At 43.9% G+C, this 5,556-nt stretch overlaps 1 pseudogene; it reads right to left on the minus strand.

The window, feature by feature from the left end:
- Positions 1-4,518: 4,518 nt before the first annotated feature.
- On the minus strand, positions 4,519-4,915 carry LOC127200807 (ubiquinol-cytochrome-c reductase complex assembly factor 2-like; annotated as a pseudogene).
- Between the last annotated feature and the right edge of the window lie 641 nt (positions 4,916-5,556).

A 5,556-nucleotide genomic window follows, 5' to 3' on the forward strand; every position in this document is an offset into this window, starting at 1 on the left:
CTGCCTAAGCCAGACATAGTGTTATATGCTATATACCTGCAATTTCAACCCTAGGGCACTGAAGCAAGAAAGCAGAGGGTCTGAGGCCATCCTGAGTCTGTGAGAGTTGCCACAACAAAATAATATAGTCAGAATGGTTTAAATACTAGAGATCTGTTTTCTCAAATTTGTAGATATTCGAAGTCTAACGTCAAGGTACCATCAGAGTTGGTTTCTGGGATGGCCTCCCTCCTTAGTTTGCAAGTGGCTGCTTTCTCTCCATGTCCTCGTGTGGCCTTTTCTGTGTATATGGCAGTGTGACTGGGTAGGGACATGGATGGACCTTTCTCCCCTTAAAAGGACACCAATCCTATCAAAGTGGGATTTTACTTTTTAAGACCATATTTAACTTTAATTCGTTCCATTTATGAATCTGAAACAAAGTCTTGTTATATAGTCTGGTTGGCACTGACCTCTAGAGCCTCCCGCCTCAGGCTCCCCAGTGCTGGGATTACAAGTGGGTGCCATCACCCTCAGCCAGTTACTCATTTTTAAAAGGGTGGAGCTTTGGTGGGATTTGGGGAAACATAACCAGCCCATAGCACCTGAGCTTGGGGTTTATTGATTTCAGGTCTTATTTTATTCTTCTGCAGTGCTCCAGAAAACCCTTTTGCTCAGCATGCTCGAGACGCACTCGCAGGCACCTTTGGTATTGGGTTCAAGTTCTGCCCTTCCTAAAGGACGTGTTGGTTAATAGCTCACCATTTCCGTGCTTGCTCAGGCTCTCCTTTGACCAATACTTCTGTCAGGGGAGGGAGGATGGGACATTCTAAGACTGTTAGGAACAGCAGGAGAGGGTGATTTCCAGATATCTACTTGGCCAGCGAGTGGGGTGTCCCATGGTGGGAGCAGGAGGAGGAGGAGCTGGTCTACGGGGAAGGAGATGTGTTTGGCTTTGGTGGGCTGACTCTGAGGTGCCTATGAGGCAATCACTGGTTATTCATGTTTAAGACTGAAATTGAGATGAAGGGCTTGCCTGCAAATTACTACTACTACTACTAGTAATAGTAATAATAATAATAATAATAATAACAACAACAACAATGTTATTTTTGTCAATTTGTGAGAATCCCTCTCAATAGAGAAATTGCCTCCACCAGATTGGCCTGTGAGCATGTCTATGGGGCATTTTCTTGATTGATGATTAATGTGGGAGGGCCCAGGCCACTATGGGTGATGCTATCCCCTGGGCAGATGGTTCTGAGTTCTGTAAGAAAGCAGGCTGAGCAAGCTATGGAGAACAAACCAGTGAGCGGCATTCTTCCACAGTCTCTACTTCCAGGTTCATGTCTGGGCTTCCCTCCATGGTGGGTTGTAGCTGAAAGTTTGCTCTTGGTTATGGCATGTTATTACAGCAACAGAAAAGCAAACTAATACTTGTTATTGTTATTATTGTTGTTGTTGTTATTATTACATTCCTATGGTGTTTTTAATCACAGCAACAGAAACGAAAACTAATACTCATTAGTATTACCATCACCATCATCATCATCACCATCACCACATGTCTGTGTGGTGCTGAAATCTGAACCCTACCTCATGTACGCTAAGCAAGCGCTTCCCCACTGAGCTGTACCCCATCCTAGAAATAGACGTTAGTCTTCACCAACAAAGAGTTGGAAATAAAATGCAAGGGAGGGAATGAGTGGGAAAAGAAGGTCAGAGTAAAAACCTGGAGATTCTAGCATTTAAAAGGGAGTCCAGCCAAGCGTGGTGGCAGAGGCTGTAATCCCAGCGCTGGGGAGAACTAGAGCAGGAGGACCCTCAGTTCAGGCTCAACCTTGGCCACAGCCTGGACCCTGTTTCAAGAAGGCTGGGGAGAGAAAAGGGGGAAACAACAACAGCACCCCCCTCCCCCCCACACACATTTCCAGTGAACAAGACTGGACCAACAAGGAGTCATTTTAGTTATTTGTAAATTAACAGGTACTGTCTACCTCTAGAATAGCCTAAAAGCCTGCCTCCCCATTCCTATGCTGGAGCAAGCCGCCATCACCTCTCACTAGGATTACAATTATAACTACTTTATAGAATTCATCCTCCACATAGTACCCAGGGTAATATTTCAAATTACAGAGAAGATAATAAAAAAAACCCCTCTCAGAACTCTTGGACTTCTTTCTATCACATTTACTGACTTCAAGCGTCCGCACGGTGAGATGTCTGCTCCTCTATGACCTCCCGTGCTTTCTCCCCAGCCTGCCATATTGTGGTTGTGCTGCTCCTGCGCACTTTACGCTTTGGCGTTCCGATCCTAACTGCTTGCTGCCTCTCCCTGAGTTATGAATTTTCTTGGTCTTTCCCAGATGGCTTCGTCAATATCTGGGTCTCATGTGTTATTGCTCAGCCTTGCCTTACCAGCCACTTGAAACCATCTCGCCTCTGTCATCCCTTTCTGGTTTATTTTCTTGTGTAAGTCTATCTACCTTAGAGTTCTGTGAGAACCTTGGCTCTGTTTTGACATAGGGCCAGTACCTGCAACGTACCTTGATGCAATAGACACCAAATATATATTTCTTTTAAAGCAAATTAGTAAAAGAAAAGCACCCTGAAATGTAGGGCTGTTGTGACTCACAGGCTTCTCTGTAACTTTTCCAGCTACCTAATCGCATTGCCACATATCTCAAGAGTGAGCACTTGACATATGATTCCTGACATATGATTCACGATGATGCAAGTATAGACGATAAATTTACCTTAAAAGTTCTGGCAGGACAAAAGAAAGATTGTTAAAGTACGCTTTCATTTTAACGAAACTTTCTGAAGAAAATCTGTTGTGAAAAATTGTCAACTGCCATCTCCCAAATTTGAAATTTTTTTTTTCTGGGTGTTTGGTCCAAACCCTTGGACCATTGGTTATTGACAAGTCCCAGAAGCAAAACCCTCGGCCCATCCCCCTCACACCTTTCCCCTTCCAGCCTGTGAACCACAAGAGTATTTCATTGTTTTCTCTGCCATCAAGAAACGATAACGATAAGTTCACGCCCTGAAGAATTTTCCAGCATTTCAGAATCTATATTATGAAACACTTTAAAAAGTGGGTTACAGGCCCTTCTCTCTGCACTCTGTGTAACTTTAATAGATTGTGTAATGCCTCTTGAAGGGCCTGCATGCTCACCACCCACACCTCCAGTCTAAAACTAGGTTATGAGGAAAATGAAAACTCTGCAAAAAAAAATTTTTTTTTTCTTCTTATAAAGCCCTCAGCTTTGGCAAGGAAATCCACATTGTGTAGAGAGGTAAGAACCCACATGATTATTCAGTTAGCAACCAAACAGCAAGAGACACTCCCTTGGAAATGTGGAAATTCTCATTTCTACACCAAAGCCAAGAGAAGGCAGCCATGATGTGACGTCAATAGGCCAAAAGCCCTGAGAGGTGCTTTCCTTAATTACCTAGTGCATGCCCTACTTCCCCCTGAACAAAGGAAGCCTGCTGCACCTGGGGTTCAGGGAATTGTGAGGTGGGGGAGGGGTGGGCGGAACAGAGAAGCTTTATCTAGTCCAACTCTGCCTAGTTTGGAAACGTTCCCAAGTGAAAATAATTGAATACCAAATCATTTTCCCCACAATGCTGGCAGGGTTCTCCATGGACCATTAAACCCATAGAACTCTGTGTAAGTCCAGGAAGACATCCTTAGGGCCCTCTGCACTTTCCCTCACTCTAGGGAATTATCTCTTCTTCAAAATGTTGGCTCGGGAAGATATATCCTTATCTTCAAACTACAACAACAGAGCCCGCAAACCCCCATCCCCAAAATCTGAACCCTGTGCTCCACTCTACGGCAGCCCAGGGTACTGATAAGACAGCTGTGAAAATAGAGTGTGAAGCATTCTCTCTCATTCCAATCAACTGTCACCATTTGCACATTTCAAACAGAGGCCAGAAGATTGTTCTTTTCCATTCAAAAAACTATTATGGGGTAACACACAACCAATGAACTATTCTTACTCTGCAAGCTGAATGTGTCCACTCATTACTGTGTACATATCTTATGTCTATATGTGCCTGTACACACGTTATATGTATTTTGACTGCTTTCTTTTTTTCCTTTTAAATTTTTTATTATAATTTTTTCATATTTTTTGTTTTGTTTTATTTTGTTTGGTTTGGTTGTTGTTGTCTTTGTTTTTTGTTTTCTTCTGAGTCAGGGTTTCTCTGTGTAGCCTTGGCTGTCCTAGAACTCACTCTGTAGTCCAGGCTGGCCTCAAACTCACAGAGATCTACCTGCCTCTGCCTCCCAAGTGCTGGGATTAAAGGTGTGCACCACCACCACCCAGCCATACAATATATTTGGATTATATTCTTTCCCCTCTCCAACACCTCCCAGATTTCCCCATTTCCCTACCCACCTAACTTCATGTTCTTTCTTTCTCTCAAACAAAAAACAAACAATAGAAAACCACCACCACCAAAAGTGCACCAAAAACCATCGAATCTCTTTTTTTTTTTTTTTTTTTGAGGGAGAGGCAGGCAGTTTTATTGGTGAGCATCAGAAGACCGGGTATGTGGGTGGGACAAAACCCGAACCCAAGCTTTATGCTTTTCCTCTGGCCTTGTGGGTGCAAACTTCTCCTGTAGTTTCTTCCACATGCTCTTATTCATCTCTTGAAACTCTTCCAAAGTGCTCGTGGACAGGAGCAGCCAGTAAAGGGCAGGCCACTAAAATCGGTGTCTCTGGGTCAGGGGTACTTGTGTCTGTAGTAGTTTGAATGCAGTCGTGCTAAGCTTTTGCATATCTGATCACAGGCCTCAGGTTCTGTAATCTGGGTGTTCCCTCCCTCCCGAAAGGCCTGTGCTACCCTGCTGCCGCAGGTAAGCACCCAAGTCCACCCCGTTTGGTCTCCTCCACTGGCCAGTCCTCACAGAGCTTAAGGAACCAATGGTAGCAGATCGGTCATCTTGGGCCCCGCTTGGCCCGCCCCTCCCATGGAATCCATTTTGTGTTGGTCATCTACTCCTTGGCATGGGGCCTGCCCTAGAGTGTGGCCAACATACCCAGTGACACTCCACTGATTAAATCTAAGCTTCCCTTTCTGAGAAGGCAAACAGTATGCATTATTTTAAAGCAGTCACAGAAGCAGTGAGCCTGGTACAAAAATCCTCAGATATATTCAACACTCAGCTTCAACAGCTGCCAATATAAATCCACTCTGTTTCAGTGTTCTTAGCATAAAATACCAAATCTTGCTGTGCGAATGTACTGATGTGCAGCTTTTAATTTATTATGCATTCTAGGTTCTTTGAAGTTTTTGGTCGGAAGAGTTAAACTTCACAAATTCTAACTATTTGGCCACAACCCCATCCAAATTATTGAAGAAGAAAAACAAAACAAAACAAAACAAAAAACAAACAAACAAAAACCCAGCTGAGCATGGTGGAACACACCTTAAATCTCAGCACTCAGGAGGCAGAGGCCGGCGGATCTCTGTGAGTTCGAGGCCAGCCTGGTCTATAAAGAAAGTTCTAGGACATCCAGGGCAGAGAAGCCTGTCTCAAAAAAAAAGTAAAAAAAGA

Source organism: Acomys russatus, chromosome 16, assembly GCF_903995435.1.
Source record: "Acomys russatus chromosome 16, mAcoRus1.1, whole genome shotgun sequence".
NCBI classification, from domain to species: domain Eukaryota; kingdom Metazoa; phylum Chordata; class Mammalia; order Rodentia; family Muridae; genus Acomys; species Acomys russatus.